A 24,729-nucleotide genomic window follows, 5' to 3' on the forward strand; every position below is an offset into this window, starting at 1 on the left:
CAGGATTCTAACAATGATGGCTAGTGATGACATACAGCCTATAAACTCACTATTGAGTTTTATCAATATTTCTCACTTTTGAACCTATTTTCTTAATAATCTCCTGAGACTTCAGCCCTCATCCATTTATTTAGCATATATGCAATAAGTGCTGGCTGCACAAAGCCATGCCCTGATGTTCTGAAGGAAAGCTTGGTCCACATGGAAGACAGATAAATACAAGATTTAGTTGAAAGCAATGTAGAGACTGCACTAGCAGTTTGAACAAAAGAAGCAGAGATTACTTGAGAGGGAATGAGGAGACGTTATTTAAATTGGTTTTAAAGATTGAGTGGAATTTTGTCAAATATCTTAGATTGACATAGCATCACAGGCAAAAGAAATAGTTTAACAAATAACATAAGGTTTAGTTCCCCTTTCTTAAAATTTAATATGCCAAATTACATCACTACACCTTTTCAGAAAATTAAATACGGTGAAGTAAAAATCATTCCTAGTGGACACTTGGAGATAAAAATAAATGGGGTCAGGAAAATAATAGGGAGACAATATGGATAGAAAGGAAAAGAAATCATGCAGATAAAACAAAAGTATCTTAGCTTTGAAATTACAAATTCAATTTCAAATTCATTCTAAAGCAAGAGATGGATACAGGTTAGGGTATGCAGCTATATACTTTTGTGCCCATTGTAATATTTTTGTGACACTGGAATTTTTTGTGAACATTTTGTTATTCTTAAGATGTGCCTATCAAGATACATTTAAGAAGGTCATGAGATGTTTGTGGAAAGAGTATCACGTGGATGGGGCAGATAGTGGAGAGTTGTATCTAATTGACGGGGTTTTTCTCTCGAATAAATTTAAAACCTAGTTCCAAATGATATGGAAAGAACTTAGCTTGAACAAAGAAGACTTGAGTTTGAGTGTGGGTGCTTCCATGTGCTTGCTTGAGTCCTTGAATAAAGTATTAATTCTATTCATTAAAAAATAGGAAATAATAATACTCATACCCAATTCGCTCAGTCAGTCAAGTATTTATTATGCACTCTACTCATCTATACAATCTAACTAAGCTTTGTAATGGGTAATTGCAGAACATGTACACACTCTAGATCAGAAATGCCTAGCATCCCACAAATGGGCAACGATTTTCCAGTGTTCACCACCAGCCTGCCTGATAATCTAATAGACCCTACCCTATCATGATTTGTGCCTATATTTTGCAACTATTGATCCCTTGATCTCAACTTTGGCATTGGTACCTCTGTCTTCAAAGACCAAATGGACGTGTTTCTCCATCTCTTTCCTTGCTCCCTATCTCATCCACTGGCCAGGCACCCAAAGCTGAGGGAAGGGATTATCACTTCATCTCACTCCTGACCACATTCTGGCTGGGGCAATAGACTGCTGAGAAGTAGTCAGTAAACTGTAGCGATGGGTACTGCAGGTCCTAAAATAATCACACTCCAGGTGCTTATTTTCTAATGGGTAACATATGCACAAATAATTATAATTCATTGGCATAGTGTTTTTAAAGTATATATTTAGGGAGAAAGAGGATGAATTAATTGTGGATGAAGAACTTCTGAGAGTGAGCAGAGGTTTCAGGGCTCCAGGACAAGGAAAATAAAGTGCCACGGCACCCGAGCAAAGAAGAACCAGGTGTATGTGGGCAACTGACAAGGACAAAATAGACCATTCCTACAATTTTCTTCTCCAAGGATTAGCAATTTGGAGACAGAAAATGGGTTAGGACATGAGTTAGGGGACTAAAATTACTGTAAAGAATTAGAGAAGCAACTGAGAAGAATGAAAGAGATCATTGACAAGATAAAAGATTGCCAAATGACTTTCTTTCAGAACCCAACAGAGATTAAATATTTAGAGTGCTCACAGTTTTGTGATTTCTCCAGCATCGCTTGTCAATAAAAGAATCTAAGACTAGGACAGGAGACAGACAGGCACAGTAAGGTCAAAGGTCAGATTTAATAGAGGATAATGAGGGAGATGAGTAAAAATGTCAGAACTGGGGACAAAGAGAGGTTTCTTATCTCAAATGATGTGAATATGTTTGCTCCTTATAAACTCCAAGGCCCTACGCAGATGGGAGGTATTGTTTTTATTATTATTGGAATATTGTGTACGTATTCCCTTAAACCACTTGGAAAATGACTATAGGTGACAGTTAGATAAAGAAACAACAGACACAGGACATGTGCTTTCATTCTAGTTCAGAAAAAACTTACTTAGGATCTAGAGCTAGGTCCTAAAACCTACCCTGGAAAAGTTTCTCAATTATGGGAGAATGTAATTAGATGATTTTAAATAAATATACTAAGAGCTACATAAAAAATGGGAGAGGCATTTCATTCAATCTTCCTGAAAAAGACAATGCTGAGGAAATTTTGAAATATAAGTAGGATTAAGGCAGAGGGAACCACATGGGAAAAGACCAAGAGCCTGAAAAGAGCATTTAGATAAATTACCAAGCCAACAAAATATTTTGCACTAGAATATTCATATTATCTGTAAGATAGAGAACAGCCTAGAAGAAATACCTTGGATTATTGCTCAGGAAATCTTCACTTCCCTGCTCCTTCCTACCATGAACATAGTATACACTGTCCCATTGATTCTAGGATTGGCCATATGACTTTCTCCTATGGGATGTTAGCATTAGTGGCACATGCAAAGACATGAAATGTGCTTGCCTGATGGCTACTTGCTCTCTCGCACTGCTGCCAGTGCATTGAGTATATCACACCCTAACTAGCCCACTGCCCTAAGGAGAACGAAAGACATGTGGAGAAGAGCCCTCCATCCAATCCACAGACCTGAGATGTGGAAACAAATCCAGCCAAATCCAGCCTAGATCACCCTGCTCCAAGCTAGCTGATAGACATATGAGTGATTTAAATCACTCTTATTTTAAACCTCCCAATTTTAGAGTGGATGTAGCAATATCTACCTGTACATTGTTGAACATGGCTGTCTCTGTTGAAAGAATACAAATGATTTTTTAATTTCTTATTTTTCCTTCACATTCTTTACAAATTTGCTTACTTTTGGAATAAAAATAATTTATAAAAATAAATCATATGTGTAAAATATATTATTTATGATGCAAGACCCTCTCAAAAGTTATAATGTCTGTTATCTTTCCTCTTAAACAATTGAACATCCATTAACTTCATCTTTTTTTAATAAATTTTATTGTGCATATTTAAGGTATATAATATGATATTATGAGATACATATACATAGTAAAACGGCTATTACTGAAGCAAATTAACATATCCATCGTCTCACATAGTTATCCATTATTTACCCCTGTGGCAAGAGCAGCTCTAATCTACTAACAGCAAAACCCTGAATATAATACACTACTTGTATTATTGACTATAGTCCCCATGTTGTACATTAGATATTTAGATTCATTAACTTTTTCTTGAGGGCTGTTTTAAATTACAATAATGGCATTATCAATTGTATTTGAGAACCCACAGGTAATGAAGTAAAATCCCTTAAAGTTCCTGAGATTTCTTCTCAACACAGTGCTTTGGTTACTGTCTCAAAAAAGACAAGACCCAGATAAGAAGTGGAAAAAACAAGCTTCAGGTATATGGTGATTTGATTCAACATACTTAGACAATTATATGAAAGTGCCTAGTACAGTGCCTGTTGCATAGTAATAGATGACCAAGAAGCATTCCCTTCATTCTCACAGTCTCTCCTAGTATTCCCAATATCCACTCTTGGAAAAGCTCTCCTGAGGGTTTTCAAGTTCAAGCTCATTTGTATTTTGGTGGTGGGGGGGGGGGTAAATTGTGCTGTCTCCTCACTGATGTAATTGAGAGAAAAAAGTCAGGAAGATTCTGGCCCTTTGCATTTTCATGAAATTTCCAATGTCTGTGTTGGCATTCGGGTTTCTGATTTTCTGTGATCTGTCATTTATGAGTGCTGAAGTGAATAAGTGAGAGCCATTAAACAGCTGCACAATTTAGAGGACTTTTCACAGCCCAGTCGTAGGACTCGGCAGGGGATCAGTGAGGATTAGGCACAAGGAAACAGACAGGCATTTTAATTTGAGTAATATTAACGTACACAAACTGTCATATTATGGAAATCATTGGCAGTGTGTGAGCTGTACTCATGAAGCAAAGGCAGGAAAAGCAAAACAACAGGAACTCATAGTTTCCAGGACATTCTCAATGGCTGGGAGATGATACAGTGAGGTGAGCCTCCAGTGTGACATTCAGGAGGAACAAATTTGGGACTGAAAGAGACACCAAGTAGAATCCTCCCCAAAATTCCTGGGTTCTCCAAAGCATCCTTATTCTATTGAAAAACATTTTTATAAGGAGGTCATTATATTCTGGTCAGGAGCAGTCAGCCAGCAATGTTTGTTTATTGATAAAAGGACATATTGACAAGAAGTCCACGGCACAGTTCTTGATTTCAGGGACTGTTGATCAAACCATGTATACACACAGGTACCCACACTAAAACAATAACTTAAATACACATGGGGGGATACAATGTAAATGAATTTAATATAGCTTAATATCACTTAAGATTTATTTATGAATACTGTAACAATAAAGTTATCAAGAATATCACACCAGGCTAATCATGAATAACTCCTTGCAAAAATTAATTTTTGAGATTTTTTTTTTTAACAGAGATAAAGCTTGATCTAGAAAATGGAAAAGGCACAGGCAAGAAAACAATATTTAATATTAATAGCATGTTTAAAAGTGCTAAGACAAGATCAGAGGGTACAAAGACGAAAATAAACGTAAATGGCAAAAAGTCAACCTTGTGTAATCTCAAGATTTGTGGATACCATCTCAAGTTTTTGTAGGGGCCCCAGTGGCCACTAATCTGGTTAATATTCTTATCAAATACAATCTCTCCACTACCACTTCTGAAATCAATGACTCACATGTAGTTCCACAGAGGAGACCCACGTAGGAACAGAATTGAAGTCCTCCAGAGTTATATGGGAGAAGTAGGTTGTAGTGGGGGCTCAAAATGACGGTAGCTAGAGCTCTCTGACTGGTGACATGTCAACTAACAACAACTCTTTTGTTCTTTAATTATAGTTTGCTGGTGAGATCATTGAGAAAGGAGAGCTCATGTCTATTGTCTAGGATATAAGTGAACTGAGAACTGTAAATAACTTTCCCTTAAATCCCAAAATATCCCTCTCCTCACTACCCCACCATGAAAATCAGCTCCATCCACATGCACAGAAACCAAGGAAGTGAAGCAGGTCTTCCTAGCGGATAAATGAAATGAAGGCAAAATTTGTTTCTGAACTCACCTAAGGAAAGTGCTGAAAGTTGTGAAAAGATGAAATTTTGGTAAATCATTTCTGTATTTCCAGTTTACTTTCATTAAAATTTCAGTTATTTCATTTTCATTTTTTATTGTAATTGGCCTCTGGCATTTTGGACTCAAGGGTCTTTGTCTCTTAGGCTTGTAGTCAGAAAATAATTGTTTGACACTTAATACTGAAATGAACCTGAAGAGGAATTATTAAAGGAATCTGTCTTTTAAAAATAGTGAGTCCCATGAAAATCAACTACAATGTAAATAAATAAAAATAAAAATAGTGAGTCCCTAGGACTCACTTCTATATGCATCAAAGAGTGAGCTTTCTAAGAATTAGGCATAGCTTTCTTTTTTTCCCTTTATTTTGTTATTACTCATCATCTTTATGGTTGGGTTTCTCTGCTATTAGTATTAGTTTGTACTTATTAAATGCAGATGCTTATATTCTTCAATATCCCTCAGTCTAATGATACATGAAGTGGCAAAGCTGATAAGCATGTTTATGGAGGAGAAATACAAGCAGTGTCAAAACAGTCTTAGAACATGGAATTGGCTTTTTTTTTTTTTTTTTTACAGTTTAATGATTTCTGAAAGCTGTGAACCTTCTATATCCTAGAAAAAGCACCACCTCCCATGTTTTAGAGATACATATGTTCTTCAGCAAAAAAAAATATTTCCAGGCTATTATTGCTGAAAACCCACCTAATGAGGTTAGAAAGACAGCACTTTAGCAGAGAGCGAGTCACTACTCAAGAAATTTTGCAACAGTTAATGGTGCTTAAAACATTACCATAGACTTACAGTAGCAAGAAGTACAGTAGATAAGAGATAGTGAACATGAAAGCGTGGAATAAAGTCAAGAAGAAGGAATGAAAAAATGAATGAGAAGGTAACATTAATAGTATCAAATTAAGGTTCTGTTCTGTAGGGTGAGCTTTCTCAGCCAGACCTCTGTTCCTCCCCCTGGAGGACCTCCCTGCAAGTAACTCTCCCACCAGCTCTCCTGCGTGTCACTGCTGCATTGGTTTCCACACATCCTGCTATGACGATGGCACTCACATGCTTTATAGTATAGAGAGATCATGGATTATTGCTTAATTGGACAGAATTCACACTCCTCAGTCACTGATCCCATATACTTTATGGGGCCTTATTTTTCAATCACTGCCATATAAAATTCTCTGCTCAAGTCAGGTCAGCCTTTTTATATCCCTTCTCTTCTTTCCCTTTTCCTTTCCCCTCAACTTCTATACATACTCTAAGCTCTCTACCTTTGATTCCACGTTTTCTCCCATGTAGAATTATTCTGTTTTCCACAAATCTAAGTCTTCCACTACTGACAAGGAAATGTAGAAAATAATAGCCACATTTTCTCTCTGCTTCTTGATTCAAATTCATAGAGAAAATGATCATCTCAGCTCAGCATGTGCACCAGCCCACGCCAGAAGACACTGGCCAACCTGTATTCCTGGGTCTGTTTCACACCTCATCTGCATGGGCTTGGAGGGGAGAGAGGGATGTGTGTGGGGATATATGTATGTGTGTTGGAAGGATGTCCTGTCCCTACATGGGGCTGCTATTTTGTGCAAACTCTAGGTGTGGAGCTCTCACTAGTCAGAACTGTGGACTGTTAGTGTTCTTGCTCATAAGTCAGAATCTTTGCTTTTTAAGTTTCTGTGCATTTACAAAATGTCAGTTTCCTAACTGCTACCTCTTTTCAGTCAGTAGAGCAGCCCTTTTCTTCTAAATCAGTTTGCCACATTAGGGTGATAATTAACAGATGAATTTAGTTCTTTCCATGAAGTACCATATACAGGATCATGCTGAATTTCCATAATTGTAGAAGACATACATCCCATTTTTATAGATAATAAATTTTGGCTGGATATAAAATAGCCGTCAGCCTTAATCTTGAAAAATTCTGGTTTGGAGCCAACAACCTTATAATATTGTGCCTAGTTTAATCCAGCCAGGCAATGAGATAGGTACATAAGCTCTCAATTGGCTTTTTCTTAACTTTCAGAGTATCCCAAAAGCCTTCCAGGAATAGCTAACCATTACAAAATTACGACTATATAAATTATTATTTCCAAAAAATGTACTTGTAAACATCACGCACATCTTTCCTTTAAGTAAAGTATTTTCAACTTCCTTTATGATTTTTCTATAGGCTGGAGTATCTGCCTGCATCAATACTAAATAGGAGGTATTTGTCTGAACTTAATTGTCAAAGCAGGCCTTTCTCACAAATACTTCGATAAGACCAATATCAATAAATTCTTTTATGTTTTGCAATGTCTTCACTTTCTTACCCCAAGTCATTCTCTTATGAGAAGTATAAAAATTCCAGTTAAACTTTTTGGTTTTACATTGCTCTAAATGTTTGAATCAATAATATGTTACTGTAGTCTCCCATCAAAGCCTATTTTTCTTGAACATCTATTAAATTTATATCAAGGCCAATTTTCCCATTTCAAAGATAGCTTTTAATTTAATCTTGATAAGGCATGCTGTTTTAGTCAGACCAGGCTGCAATAATAAAATACCATAGACTGAGTGGTTTATAAACAACAGACACTTCCTTTGCACAGTTCTGGAGACTAGATGTCCAAGAACAGAGTGACAGCATGGTTGGGTTGTGGTGAGGGCCCACTTCTGGGTTGTAGGCCATGGCCTCCTCATCATATTCTCACATGGTAGAAAGAGAGCTAGAAAGCTCTTTGGGATCCCTTTGATAAGGGCACTAATTTCATTCATGAGAGCTCCACTTTGACAACTTAATTACCTCCTAAACACCCCACCTCCTAATACCATGACCTTGGGTGTTAGGATTTCAACATATGAATTTTTAGGAAACTCAAACATTGGTTCCATTATCCACAAACTACTTTAAGAGGAAATATCTTTTCCTGTAGAAGAATTTTCTGATTTATTAGATAAAAAAAGTATTAGGTAAAGTTTTTTTAAATTTTGATTCTCATATTTTCTCATTATTTTAATAGTATCTACTACATAGAGTATAGCATAGTCTTTCCACCAGTTAGATGGTAGCCTATGAACTTCTAGGTAGATTTTATAGGTGAAACCTCAGGATGATGCTGTGCTGTCAAGAAGGGAAAATTGAAGACTTTGAGCCACCAAGGCCCCCCTAAGTTTTGTCTTCTTTAAATGGATGGGTTAGCGTTTCTCCTTCTAATTATCTATGGTATACTAGAAATTACATTGAATAAGTCAAACTCTAATAATTTGGATACAATTGAGGCAGTCCACTCATATCACCGAAGTGTGTAACATACACAATATTGTTTCAACCTTGTATCATTGGAAAATTAGAAAATTGGAAGGAACTTTAAACGTGCAATAATAGTCCAGAGTTTTCAATCCTTGCTCCCTAGTGATCTCAGAGGATATATTTTTTCCTATGGAGAAGATGCAACTTATCTCTCCACAACTCCATTCCACCCAGAGAACGCTACTTCATTCTGTTTTATGAATTGATACAAACTGAGTATCTCCACTTCTCTGTCTCTGTCCCTCACAGTAAGAAGCTATGTACATGATAATTTTTTATTCAATGAAAGTATCTGAAGCTTCATCCTGAATGATTCCAAGAAAAATCCAGTTGAAATCATATTCCTCTACTTTAATATTTTCAAGAATTACAGGGCATTTTTACACATCTCACAAATTTGCTGCGGTTTTGATTTATCATCTTCCAATGGACATCTCCTTCAAATGATGTCTTCTTTCTACACAACTGCATCCCAGGCATGGACTCAGTGCAGTCTCATTATTTATCAAAATAAATATTGGACATAACATTCAACAAAACTTTACTAAGTTTGTGAGCCATTGATTTTTTTCCAGCTTCCAAAAGACATTCCAGCAGCATGTTAGCAACATGTACTGGTGTTCTTATTAGCCTGTTAAATGCTGTATCCTGAAAAAGTGCATCCATAAACTTCACTTTACCTGGTTTTATTTCCCACTCTTCTGGATCCACCACTCTCATAATCCAGCCCCAGTATCCAGATCCACATATTTTACATGCTCCTTCACTAATGCAACAATAACCCCACTTATTGGCCTGGTGGTCAGGAGAGGCAGTAGAGACAGATGCTGAGGGAGACGTATGCTGTCTTGTGGGATAGTGCCTCTGCATCAGCATCAAGCAAAGCTGAAGCACTTGCCCTTAAAAGAGTGCTGGGCACTCTTGCAGTCTCAGAGGGTCCAATGGAACCTGAGAAGTCAAGATTTTCAAATGCATCAAACAAATATCCCAGTCCAATATCTTTGGGTCCCATTCATTGCCAATCAGAGCTCTAATCTTGTCATGGCAGACCTAACTAGTTGGGGAATTTAACTTTCTCTGGAGATCTGCTATCCTTAATTTCTGAACCTGGTCCTCAGCCTTTTCTGCCCTCAGGCTGCATGAAATAAGAATCTGTGTTTCCAAGGAGTACCTTTGGCTTTTACAATTAGCCTTTTATTGATGGTTAATCTTCCTCAGTCTTTCACTCTCTCTTCCCAAAGCATCAATTGCCCCACAATACCACTGCCATTATAATTACTATTTTATTCATATATCTCAAGTGATTAACACAGTGAACCCACTATTGCATTTTCTTTCACTGGTCTAGCACTCCAGTTTACCTAGGGTGACAGCTTTACAATTTCCATCTTGTACCAGGAGCTCTTTGTACCCCACCTCATTGCTCACTGACCAGTGGGTGATCAAGCAGCAAAATCTTATTTTAGTATCTGCTTGCTCAGAACATTCTTAGAAAAACAGTCACCTACGTGATTCTGCAGGAAGTACACTCTGAGATGACAATTAGCAAACTGAGGGTTCATTAGGAAATGCTCTTGGGATCAACAATTGTGGGAGAAGGGAACAAAAGTAAACTTGGGTAGAAGGAGAATTTGGGCTGTGATGGAGTCACAACAAGCTTTCAGCCAGATTCACAGGGAGCTCTGAAGCTGGCCTGGCTCATCAGAGTTGAAGAGACTGGGCAAGGCTTTCATCAACCAGTCATTAGTTGCTGGCTCCCATGTTCCTCCCAGGCAACCCTGCCCCAGAAAGGGGGTATGACCTTGAACAAGGCAGCTACTTTCAGCCAAAGACAATTCCCAGAATGTGTAGACAACCAGGATCTGTCAACCCTCAACCTTTGAAATAACTGGGGAATAAATTCTTTGGTCCAAAAGTGGGGATCAGGGTGGAAGGCTAGCATCCATTACTGAAGGATTAAGTAGTGATGGGGACATGTCAGAAGGACACAGGAACCAGGTTGAAAGATATCCCACTGGTTAATTTTAGGCTAATGTAAACATCAAAAGGAATAATGATGATAATGAGTTTTAAAATATGATTGAATGAAAAATAATTCAAGTTTATTGCTACACTAAAAAGAAGAGTAGGTAGAAGCTCTTTTTAGTAGAATAATGGCAGTTAACATGGCAGAATTAAAAGATCATCATTTTTAAACATCAATGTAATAATTTTGTTGTCAGTAGTTGCTGAAACTATTGGTTAAAAATATGTTCACATAATATCAAAGAATTAACATACAGAATACATATTAATTACCCCCCCAAAAAAGGTACCTTTGCAATAGAGAGAAAGACACCACCTTAACCAAGAGATCAAACTTAACATCACCAATGAGAAATGAAAACTAGATATAATTAGCCTTCTGATTTAATGCAATGGGAAGTACAAACCATCATCTATGTATTATTCTTGACAAAATGTTTAACTTAAATCTCATCATAAGGAAGCAATTAGACAAATCCAGATTATGAGATCATACGCAAGACCACTAGCCAGGATTCCTTAAAAATGTCATAATCATGAGAAAAACAAAAAGTTTGTGTCATCCTAAATTTAAAAAGTTGAAAGATATGTGACAGACAAACTTACCATAGAATCACTAACCATTTCCTGAATTGAACATACAAACAGCTAAAAAGGACATTTGGGGATCAATTAGGTAAATATTAGTATGGATTATGAATTATTGTGTCAATATTAAATTTATTGAGTGTGATAATGCAATAGTGATTATGTCAGAGTTACCTGCTGAAATACTTAAAGGTCAAGTGCATTGATATTACCAATGGCCTTAGTCTGTTCAGACTACTATAACAAAATGCCATACTGGATGGTTTATAAACAACAGAAATTTATTTCTCACAGTTCCAGAGGCTGGGAAGTCCAGAGTCAAGGCGCCAGTTGATTTAGTGTCTGCTGAAAGCCTACTTAACGCATAGAACGCACCTTCTTGGTGTGTCCTCACATGAATCCCATTCATGAGGGCTCTGCCTAATCACCTCTCAAGGCTCCACTTCCTAATACAATCACCTTGGGAATTGGCATTTCAAGATATGAATTTGGGGAGAATGCAAACATTCAGTACAAGTATATTGCACCAATATACTTTGTGCATTTTTAAAATTATTTATTATTATTATTATTTTACATTCTAAGATGTTGTGGAGCAGTTGGATGGAGGGAGAGAGGAGAAAGGGAAGAGGAATACGGTGCAAGGAGAAGGAAGCAGGGGCGTGGTTAAGGCCCATGGCATCCCCCTCACTATAGCAGGAGAGCCCTGGGCGTTTCCAGCAGCTGCTTGGTGGTCATTGCTGGGCTTGATGTGGATGTTGGAGGGCCGTGGCTGAAGCCCTCAGCCCTCCTCCCACCCCAGCTTGGAAGACTGGGGGGGCTCCTGGTCCTTCTAGATTTTATAGCTGTTCTTTGGGGTGTTAGACCTTTACTGGGTAATATCAGAACTTTGTCTCTGGTCTGCGAGTATTTTATTTTTTCTTTCAGTTCTGTGTTGGATTATTCGCTATTCCCAACACTTAATCTCTGCACTAGAACTAATTTGTTGTCCTTTGATTGCTTTTAAAATGGTGGCCTTCCTGTGGAAACCAGCACTTGAGCCCTGTGGTTGAACTAAACGGCTGCTTTGCTGCTGATTCTCTGGGAAGGCTTTTTGTGCAGCTCAGGTTTTAATTGTTGACCTTGTAAGTACTTCTGAGTCTTGTGAGGTCTGGTACACTTGGGTTGTGTGGAAACTCTGATCTGGGCCTGAGTCTTTTCAGCAAACTGCACCCTCTGCAGTTCTATATTTCTGACCAGTCTCCGCTGAGTGGGCCTGTGCTGATTGGAGCACAGATCAGCTGTCCATGCTGTGCCTCAATGCTCCCCTGGTGGGCCCATCTCCCCCATCCCCCACACTCCAAACACTTCCCATGGAATGGGCCATGCCCCTTGAAATGACCCATTGGCCTCTGAGAGACTCCTTTTTTCAGTTGTCTGTGGCTTCTCACTCCTATGTGGGTCCATGGGTACCTGTTAGTGGTCTTGCTGGCCTGGGATCCTCCAAGGCCCTCTTCTCCCCTGCATCCTCCAAGCAACTTCATAGGAAGGGCACAGCTGCAGCTTTTGCCAGCTTTTGCTCCATGTGCTCACCAGGGCCAGCACTGAAATGGCCAGGGCTCAAAACAATCAGAGTGGTCCTTTCTTTCTCTCATCAGGGCTTCTCCTGCCTTCATGAACTCTGTAAGTCTCTCCTCCTCTTCCCCTGATCTCTAGCAGCCCCAGCTTGACTGTCATTGCTTTTTAATAGTTGTGAATTGGTTGATCATGGAAGAAGGTGATTCTGGGGGCCATCTATTCTGCCATCTTGATCAGAAGTCTTCTGCACCAATATACTTTTAAAAGACTCTTTTTAAAAAAGGACATGGAGAGAAAAATATGGCAAAATGTAAACAATTGATGAAACAAAGTAAGAGTTACATGGGTATCATAATATTATTCTTTCAGTTTTTCTATTGTTTTCAATTTTTTTCAAAATAATACAGAAGAAAAATTCTGAAGTTTAATTTTAGAATTAAAATTAATTCCAAGTTCTGATCCAATTTACAGAAATCCCCTGTTAATAAGGTTTGTGTATGAAATTTAAGTGCACTCTAAATTCTGATTACAACCTTCCCCACACAAACGTTTTTCTTTCCAGCATTGAAAGCAAAATGATTTTTAAGAGAAAATGCATACAATATCACACTTATTTTAACTACATTTCCATGATTCTCGTCCAGGTCTTTTTTTTTTTTTTTTAACAGTCATTTTCACTCTGACAAATTCCTGCAAATGTCAAAAAGAAATCTCAACCCTAGTCATTTTCACTAAATGTTTCCTTTCACCATCTTTTGGGCTTCAAGAAACTACTTCCATTGAGCAAGGTAAAAAAGGAACCTCAAATGACTTTGGCAAAAAAAAAAAAAAATTTTTTTTTAAAAGCTTTGTTTCAAGTCCCTTTTCACTGTAATGTTTTCTCCTTTCTCATTACCTCATTCTATAAGGATCATATATCAAACCTGTTTTTGGAGAGAACAAAGAAGAAAATTGAAGTTTTAAAGATTGGAGGAAAATAGAAGTTAATACAAACATGTCTCGAAGTACATTTAGTAGGATCTAAAGAAACTCTTTAATGCAGAGCCTAAAGAGAAGCAGTAACCCTCTGTCTTATTTTTAAAGAGCTATCATGTAGTTATTTAAGGAATATGTCTCTGGTTTCCCACATTTACAGGCTTCCCCGTAATTCTTACAGACAAAATATGTCAAAATAATATAAACATATTGATAAAGCTTCAACCCCATAGGTATACTCGTACATGCAGTCTTTGAAGCATCTTCTCTTAATTTCAGGTTTTCAATAAATTCAAAAGTGAAAACCTGCCTTCTCCAGTGCATTTCCTGAACAATAACGCTTAGAAGTCAAGTACATTTTATCAAAAAGTATTCCTCTAAGATTTTTCTTTCTTTGCTATTTAAAGGCTTTCTCATCTCTAAAATGCCCTACTAACTATGGACTCATATATTAAAATATACAACAGTGCTTCAAAAAGACTTATATTTTAGTTCTATTTTTCCACAAACTTTTTGAAGTACCCTCATATGCACATATATGCCTATAAACCTTTATAAGATATTTACGTAAAGGCGCTCCTAGCAGAATGCATAAAACTGGTGAGCTATTTTTAATTTCATCATGGGAAATATGTGAAGTTAATGTGGAAGAAGATAAAACAGAATCCCAACTCATTGTTTTTTATTTGAAAAACACTTTAGATGTTTTGTGGGAAGAGAAAAATCTCTATAGGATTGAATTGCAACAGAACTTTTATATAAAGCAGTTTTATTTGAAATATATTGTTCCAGACAGCAGCGAAGAGAACAGTTATAATCCAAAAGTCTTCCAGGCTCAGTCCCTTCTGGCCAATTAATTTGATTTCAGTAATGCTCTGGTTGCCTCCACCTAGAAATAGCTATTAAATATAGTGCTGTGCCTTTCAGAATACTTTTACTTTACTTAAGAGCCAAAAGGTAAATCTGCACAAACTTGAACTAGGGGTTGAAATATGATTTTAAAATGGAAAAATAAATTAGCTCAAACTCTAATAAATGCAAACTTTTTCGAAAAAATTAGGTGACAACAAGTGCTAATCAGTCTATCAGCCAGCAGTCACATTTAGACAAAGACTGGGCAAGGCTCACCTACCCACCTACCTACCCATCTACCCAGAGGTTGTCAAATGTTTCTCTTTGATTTAATTCAAATTGGGAGAGGCGGGGGGTGGAATGCCAACATTTTCTGATAACATTAGGATTAAATTCAACAAATATTTAGTGGAATAAACTTGAATAAGCACTTGTATAAAAATGACTAAGACACAGATAAGATAGCTTCTGCCCTTGGGACAGTCTAATGTGTAAAATTAAGTAAATCTTACAATACGAGAAGGAATGAGATGACTGTATCTCAACATTTAATAGTTTAAACAACAGCCAGTTATTTAGCTCACAATTCTGATGGGCTGCTCTGGGCCAAGCTTGGCTAATCTGACTTGGGCTTGCTCATGTGTCTGTGGCATTCGGAAAGTCAGCTGTAGGCTGCCTAGTCCCAGATGGCCCTAGTCATATGTTTTTCTATTTGGCAAGTATTAATAGGAATAATAATTCCAACCACAGTGGTTGGGGAGGAAGTGGGGTGGATGTGATAGACACTTTAGAAATAGAAAGAACATGCGTTTTAAATTTAAAGCTTACACTACTATGGTTAAATTAATTTATTTATTTTTAAATAAACTAATTCTACATTGGTTCATTTTATCCCATCTTGGTTATCTCACTATTGCCTCAAACAGCTTTTTTTAAAAAAACTTTTATTTGTACATATTTGCATTGTTCAGTAAATGCATATAGTGCACAATGATTCACTTAAGGTAAATAGCATAATTTTGTACCTGTTAGTCCACCACTTCTCCTTCCCCACTCTCCTCCCAGCCTTCTCCCCTCCCAGACTCAGGTAACCAGTATTCTTCCCACTACTTCTGAGAACCAATTTTTTTTTTTTTTAGATTCCACATAAGAGTGAGATCATGTGGTATTTGTCTTTCTGTGTCTAACTTATTTCACTTAACATGATGGTTTTCAGTTCCATCCAAACACGTTGCTGCAAATAAGAGGTTATCATTTCTTTTCATAGCTGAATAGTATTCCATTGTGTATATATACCATAGATTTTTTATCTGTTTTTCCATTGATGGGCATTTAGGTTCATTCCATCTCTTGGCTACTGTGAACACTGCTGCAATGGACATGGGAGTGCCGATGTCTTTTTGATACATTGATTTCATTTCCTTCGGGTATATACCCAGTAATGGGACAGCTGGGTCATAAGGTAGATCTATTTTTAGGTCTCCGACAATCCTCCATACAGTTTCCACAATGGCTGTACCAACTTACATTCCCACCAACAATGCAGGAGGGCTCCTCCCTTCTCTCCCCATCCTCATCAGCATCTGTTATTTTCTGTTTTGATAACAGCAATTCTATCTGGGGTGAGATGATATCTCATTGTGGTTTTAATTTGCATTTCCCTGATGATTAGTGATGTTGAGCATTTTTTCATATGCCTGTTGGCATATATCTTCTTTTGAGAAATGTCTATTCAGGTCCTTTGCCCATCTTTTTAATTGGGTTATTTGGTTTTTTGCTGTTGAGTTGTTAGAGTTCCTTATATATTCTGGATATTAGCTCTTTGTCTGATGTGTAGTTTGCAAACACTTTCTCCCATTCTGTAGGTTTTTTCTTTCAAACAAATCTTTTCTGTTTTCCTTTGTAACTACACAATATATGTAAGGTCAGATTAAGAGACCCCTTTACCCTCCTAACATCTCATAACTTCTTTCAATTTATTCAAGTAGCACAGTTTCAAAAATCCAAATATAATTTACCTCTTTTTTTTTTTCCTTCTTCATTTTCCGTATCTGACTAATTGCCAATGTCTTCTAAGTACTAGCTCCAGCATCCTTTCCCCTTTCTATTCCAATTGCTTTTACCATATCTCAGACCCTTCTCACTTCTTGCCTGGGCTTCTGTAATGCATCCATCAGTACTTTCATCATGCCCAGGTTTGCTCTTCACAATCCTTCTTAACTGCCTCCAAATTAATCTTCTTAACTTGTAATTCTGGTCAAGCCATTTCTTTCTGCACAAAATTTTCTATAGTTCCCTATTCTCACCTGCATTTCTTGGCCTAACATTAAAAGTTTTCCACATTTGGCCCCATTTATACTTCTAAATTTGTTTCCCACTGTTCTACAGCACCAACATTGTGCATCGGCCAAACTGGGGGCCTCAACATTCTTTCAAAGTCCAAGACACATTTGATTATACCCACCACATGGAATATTTTCCCTGATCTCAAAAATCCCAGCTATCCGTCAACATCCAGCTGATAAGGTAATTCCCACATGAGGCCTTTCCCAGATATCTTAACTGGAAATTCTCTTTCTCTGAATTATGTTAGCAGTTTATTCTGCCAACATGATAGTCATTTGTATTATAGCTATTTAAATAATATTTATCTTCCTTAAGAGGTTTTATTTCCCTAAACAAATTGACATGCCTTATTCAACTTTGTCTTACCCTGTAATGTTTTAATACTACACATGGACATGATTCTGCCAATTAGAGAGCTACAAGTTTAGGATGAGAGATAGACATGTACACAAACATCAAAAGAACATTATATGTAGAAATATGCTAAGTACAATTAAACAGAAAATGATCAAATCCACTTGCATAGAACAAAAAGTATTTGGTAGGGGAGAAGTCAGTGGAGCCGGGTCTTGAGAAATAAGTAGGAGTTTCCCAAGCAGTCCAGAAAATACCTTCCAGGTAGAGGAAATAAAGCATTCGAAAGAACAGGGGCATAAAACAGCTTCATCTTTTGGAGGACTAGAATTGCTTTTTTCTGTACTATATAATGACCATTTGTGGGAGTGGTGAAAGATCAGGTACAAAATTTAATCTTATTGGATTTTATGAACCAGTAAACTATTTTCTTAAATTGGAACTATCTTTTATATAGCCAGGTAAGGACACTAAAAACAACAACAATAACAACAATGAATAATTACTTTTCTGTGTATTAGTACACTAAAAATATATTCTGAGATTATGTCTCTTTGCTTGGAAATTATTATTGTAAGTGATCAAAATAGGGATAGATATTAAAGAACTTCTAGCAAAGAGGTAATGTATATTACATTTTAGGTAAGAGTCCTCAGAAACCAAAATGTAGATATAATCAAGAAAAAGAGTTAAGTGTGTGATATGGAAACAATAATTAGTTCAGTTTCAGACACCACAGTTATCTATATTTGCATAGCAAATTACCTCAAAACATAGTGACTTAAGACAATAAACATTTATTATCTCACAGTTTCTGTGGGTCAGGAACTCAGAAGTGCTTTTTCAGGGTGATTCTGGCACAGAGCCTCTAATGAGGTTGCAATCTAGATATTGGCTGGGACTATGGGCCTTCGAAGGATTGACTGGAACTAAAGAATCTGCTTCCAAACTCACCCATGGGGCTGTGGGCAGGAGGCCTCAGTTCCTCACCTCATGGGCTGCTCCACTGGATGATGTGAGTGTCCTGGCAATATGACTGCTAGCTTGCCCCAAAAAACTGATACGAGAAAGAGCAAAGAGGAAGGGACTATGCCTGTTGTGACCCAGTCTCAGAAGTTACACTCTATCCCTTATGCCACATTCTATTCATTAGAAATGAGTTTCTAAATCTAGCCTGTACTCAAATGGTGGGGATTTAAGTTCCAAGTCTTGAAGTGAGAAATATTAAAGAACAAGTGGACATCTTTTAGAACATCTAAAACTTTTTGAGTTTGAGGTTTCTGAGGGATACACAGACGCAGATATACGGTAGTTACTCTAGAGTTCACAATCAAGATCTAGAAATGAAAATACACATTTTTGACTCATTAATTGTTTGTGGAACTGGAATCTGTGAATGGTGCAGATAGTGAAAAGATCATTGAGAGACTCCCAGAAAAGAGAAGGGAGCCAAATGTGGACATATAGGGAGTATCTCCATGAAAGGCAAAAACAGTGAAAGAACAGCCAATGGGACTGAGGATAAAAACAGAGAGATAATAGTTTTTATTTCCTATTATAAAATCTAAGGGAAATAATGTTTTATTTATTCAGAAGATACTGTGTGCCTAAACATTGGCTAACAATAATAAATCCTAAGGAAATATCAAGTGAACTAAGATTTAGAGTTATCCGTAAATTTTTCGATGCAGTTTATTGATGACCTTTTTGAAATTTCAAAGGTCTAGAAGAGACAGATCACAGACCATAGTGTGTGCACAGTGAGTGGAGAGTGGGGAAGTTATACAGTTGTTCTTGCAAGCATAGCTTAGAAGCAAAGCAGAGATGACTCTATAACATACAAATAGGTTTTGTTGCCCTTATCTTAGTCATCTCAGGCTGCCATACCAAAATACCATAGACTGGGTGGTTTAAACAAAACAAATTTACTTCTCACAGTTTCAAGGTTGGAAGTCTGCGATCAGGGTACCAGCATGGTTGAGTTCTGGTGATGGCCCTCTTCATGGCTTGTAGATGGCTGCTTCCCACTGTATCCTTACAAGGTAGAGAGGGAATGGAGAGACAGAGACAAAGCTGCATTCTCTTCCTCTTCTTATAAGTACCCCAATCCCATCTTGGGGTCCCTGCCATCGTCACCTCATTTAAACCTAATTATCTCCCTAAGGCCCTACCTCCAAATACCTTCTAATTGGGGGTTAGAGTTTCAACATATGAATTGGGAAGGAGGGGACACAAACTTGCAGTCCATAACAGCCTTTGTATTTTTTTAACTTTTTATTACATAGTTGTCAATCATGTGATAAGACTGATATAACAAAACCCTTGTGCTAATCACCCAGCTTCCTGTCTCCCTTACAACTACATATTTTATAAACTGTAGGTAGATCAAGAGGCTTGAGTGCACTTTTGTCTTCTCATATAGAGTCTTGAGCACGACCATATGAGCTGAAAGCCAATAGAAATTGAAGCTAAAAATCTCAGAAAACAAAGTAGATAATAAGTGTCCAGTCAGTTTTCATGTAATTCTCTCTCTTTTTTTTTCCCCCTATGCTATTCTCGCATTCTGTAGATGATATGTTATGGGGAAGAGGAAGGAGCATGGGATGTTGAGCAGAAAACCTATATTAGGATGCTGGCTACAATATTTATCAGCCCTACGACTTTAGCAAAATTGCTTGACATCACCAACTCTAGCTTTCTTATTTTTGGTGACATTGAAAGAGGATAGTGGAGTGATGATACTTATATCAAATGAACGATCAATAAAAGGTTCCTTTTAAGAAATAAATGAGATCATGTAAGTAGAATTATTTGTAAACCTAAAGACTGTTCTGAGTCAACTTACTATTCACAACATGCCAAGAGAAACTGAGATTCAGGTTAAGTATGCTACCAAATATCCCTTAGCCAGCAGTAAGTGAAAGGACTTGAACATTGCTCATCCTCTCCCAAATCCAGGACTCTTTCTACTCTATAATGTGGCCTTTCTTACTTATAGTTGATATTCAACAAATAATTGTTAGATTGAAACAAAGGATAAAGCATGCCTGAAGGCACAAGGACAAGAACCATATAGCAGGGTTTAATGAACTGGAAACTTCAAGATCCTCATGACCAACTAGAGAGTTTCAACTTAACATCTCGTGATTATGGCAACCCTAGCGACTGTAATAAAAGCAAAATGTTAGTAGCTTAACACAGTAGAAGTTTAATACAAGTGTCCTTGTTAACAGGAGAGCGTCTTCCATGTGGTAATTTATAGAGTCAGGCTTCTTCTACCTTGTGGCTCCAATTGCCTGTAGCTTCCTTCTCTTGGCAAACTCTAGTTGCTTGACTATATAAGGAGGGGAGTGGGTAAAGTATAATGTGAATCGTGGGCAGCTACTTTGCTTCAATAACTCAACATTGTGGAAGGGAAAGAGGATCAGACCAAAATTACATGTTAAGAATTAGCAGCTCTGGTTTTCCAAAAATCTTGTCACCACAGCAGGACCCCAGGATGGGGATGGCCATGTGGGCTGACATTTCTTCCCCTCCCAATCCCAATGCTCCAGCCACCCTGAATATCACTAGTTTTCACCCACACATCGGTGCTGTCTCCTACCATTGGCTTTCTCCACTTACTAGTTGCTCTGCTAGGATTTAATTACGCCCCTTCTCTCCAGGACAACCAGATCCTCTTCACTCACCCGTTGTTTCTATAAACCCTGAACTTGCCATGTCATAAATGTCATTATACTCTATCAACATTTTTTGGAACTAATTTTAGACTTACATAACAGCTGCAAAAATAGTTCAGCGAGTTTGCATGTATTCCTCACTCAGCTCCCTCTAATGTTAACATTTTTCCCCCCTTTTATTGAAATATAATTTACTATACATTTTTGAGGGGTATAGAGTTGACTATCAGTATTTGTGTACAGTATATGATGATCAAATCAGGATTATTAGCATATTCATCATTACAAAAGTAATTATTCTTTGTGTCCATTACTCAATTTCTCCCCAACTCCCCTCCCTCTGCCCCTTTCCCACCTCTAGTAACCACAGTTCTGTTCTCTCCTTCTGAAAGTTTAACATTATTGTTGCTGTTACTTTCTATGTTTCTATGTTTCCTTTCTTCCTCCCTTCCTTTCTTTCTTTATTTCTTTATTAGCTCCCACTTATGAGTAAGGACATGCAGTATTTCTCTTTCTGTGCCTGGTTTATTTCACTTAACATAATTTTCTCCAGGTTCATCCCACATTGCTAAGAATGGCAGAATTCCATTCTTTTTTATTTCTGAATTGTATTCCATTATGTATATATACCACATTTTTCTTATTCAGTCATTTGTCCATGGACATTTAGGCTTGTTCCAACTCCTGGCTATTGTAAACAGAGCTGGGATAAATGTAGGAGTGTAGGTATGCCTTCAACTTGGTGATTTCCTTTCCTTTGGGTATATACCCAGTAGTGTGAATCCTAGATCATACAGTAGTTCTATCTGCAGTTGTTTGAGAAACCTCCATACTGTTTTGCATAATGGCTGCACTAATTTACAGTCCCACTAACTGTATAAGGGTCCCTCTTTCTCCGCACCCTCGCCAGCGTTTGTTATTCTCTGTCTTTTTGATAATAGTCAGTCTAAGTTGGGTGAGATGGTATCTCAATGTAGTTTTGATTTGCATTTCCCTGATGACTAGTGACATTGAGCATTTTTTCGTGTACCTGTTGGCCATTGGTATGTCTTCCTTTGAGAAATGTCTATTCAGCTCCTTTGCCTATTTTTTTAATTGAGTTATTTGTTTTTTGGTTTTGTTTCTGTATTTTTTACTGTCATTTGAGTTCCTTGTACATCCTGAATATTAATCCCTTGTCAGATGTATAGTTTGCAAATATTTTCTCCCATTTTGTAGGAGGGGACACTGCTGAGCTGGCTGTCAGTGTGGGGACCCATGGACTTAGCAAATCCAAGGACTGTGCAGGGTCGGTGCATGCAGATGTGGAAAATAACTGCTTCTTGGCAGCTTCCCTGCCCAACTTGTTGGTCTGTCCACCCTAGGGTTTGAGGGGGCTCTCTTTCTGGCCTAGGCTCCAGGCAGCTGTGGTTGTGGTTCTGCCAGTACCCATGCAAATTTGTGGAGAGTCATGGAAGGTGGCAGCACTTCCTCCAGGCTAGCTGTGGGCCATGTAGGCACTTGTGGGTTCAGCCCCCCTAGGCCATACAGGGCAGCTCAGCAAGTTTACCAGCTCATGTGGGGAGCATGGGTTGCTGCATGGGTTCAGACTTTGGGGTCTCAGTCTTCCTGTCTGAGAAAGACTTGGCCAAGCTTCAGGCAGCCTGGGCCATGCTCCCACCAGCATCCTTATGAGCACAGTAGAATGCAGGAAGAGCTTCCAAACAAAGGTAGTCAGACTTGCTGAGTCCAGGGCAGGGTGCAGCTCCCAGATGGCCTGTGTCTCAGCCACTCAGCAGGAGGGGTTTTAATCTCCTTGGTTTCCATTATGAGATTGTGCAGCTACTAACTAACCAGCTACTCTCCTGCTGGGCCTGGGTCCCAAAAATACTGGGAGACTCTCTTGTGGGAGGGATCGCTGGCATTTGTAGTGGTGGTGGAAACAGCTGGGGTCTTTTGCAGCTTACTTTCTCTCCGCCTGATTTCAGGCGGGTCCCTATAGCGGGGCAGAGGCTGGATGCCCTGCTCTATGCTGCTGTTCCCTTCCTCCACACTTCACAAAGATCTCATCACTGTCCTGGTGGTCTACAGCACATTTCAGTCATCCCAGTCAAAATATATTTGTTTGTCTGTTGTTTTGGTCTCTTTGTGGGGTGAAGAGGAACTAGCACCAGACCTAATTGTCTTTCTTGGGGCATAAATAATGTTAACATTTTAAAATATTGTTCAAAGTGCCAAGGAGGGCAGTATGTATCATGAGAGCAAAGACTTGGTCTGCCTTTATTTATTCATGTATTTGGTGGCTGGCGAGTATGGGGATCCAAACCCATGACTTGGTGTTATAAAGCTGTGCTATAATCAACTGAGCTAACCAGCCAGCCCCTTGCTTTGTTCATTGATGTATTCCTAATGCTTAACATAGTGTCTTACTCACAGAAGAGTATTTGTTAATGAATGCATGGTGAATTCACCCAGTTCCTCATCATTACTTCTGTTGTGTTTATTTATATTTTAAGGGGCCTAAAGCTTTTTACACAGAGCATTAACTACTTTTCCTTTTTATTTCTAAAAGCAATAAACAAGAAACTATACAATATTAGACTGATCCATGCAACAACAAAAAAATGTTAAATACAAATTAATTTTGTTATTAGATGTAGTATACATCCCCAATATTATAACACATATTTGTAATATGCACGATGATCATTATGCACATGGGACTTGGCCAATACAGTATGACAGTAATCGTGAATGGATGTCATGAATACAATTTTTATATAGGCAAACTAGGTTTTGAATACCTTCATTTTGTCACCAACTACAGCACTTAAATGGACAATTTTCTCCACCAAAAGAAAAAAATCCAGGTCAAACTCTCCCATAGCCATGGTTCCCTGTTCTCCTGCCACACCCTACCCAGAACCTTCTCTCTGTCATTTCTACCCAGTTGTAGGGCTGTATTAGTCTGTTTCTGTGTTACTATAACAGCAGTTCCACATTTTCAGGTATCTGTATAGAAACAGCCCACTCCTTGGTACTGATTTTCTGTATTAGTCCATTTTTGTGTTGCTATAACAGAATACCTAAAATGGGTAATTTATAGAGGAAAGAAGTTTATTTGGCTCACAATTCTGGAATAGCTGCATGTGGCATGGGCCTCAGGCTGCTTCTACTCATGGCAACTGGCAGGTGTAAGATCACATGGCAACAGGGGAAGGCAAGAGCGAGAGGGAGGGGAGGTGCCAGCATCCTGTAAACAACCAGCTCTCACGGGAACTAATAGAGCGAGGACTCGCTCACTACTCCCCCCAAGGGAAGGCATTAATCTATTCATGAGGGATCCACCCCCGTGATTTAAACACCTCCCAACACTGTCACATTGGGAATCAGACTTCAATATGAGATTTGCAGGGACAACATACCCAAACTATATCAAGAACTAACTGGAATCCCCACTTCTTAGAATGAGTGGTGCCCTAACCTTGAAAAGATGATGTCCTATGCATCTTTTGAAAGGTACTATGTGTTAAATATTTTTAAGCATATATACATGCAAAGAGATAGTTTTCATTTTTGTGGAGCAAAATATTCATAGGAATTTAAGTATTTTGTATTCTGATAGTTACTAATTCAATGGATAATACAACTTTCCCCAAAACCTTTAAGATTTATAATCTTATTTGTTCTCCTCTCCTTGTATTCAATCTGTTACTAAGTACAACTCAGTACATCTTTCTCAGA

The sequence above is a fragment of the Cynocephalus volans genome, chromosome 1 (genome assembly GCF_027409185.1).
Source record: "Cynocephalus volans isolate mCynVol1 chromosome 1, mCynVol1.pri, whole genome shotgun sequence".
NCBI lineage: Eukaryota > Metazoa > Chordata > Mammalia > Dermoptera > Cynocephalidae > Cynocephalus > Cynocephalus volans.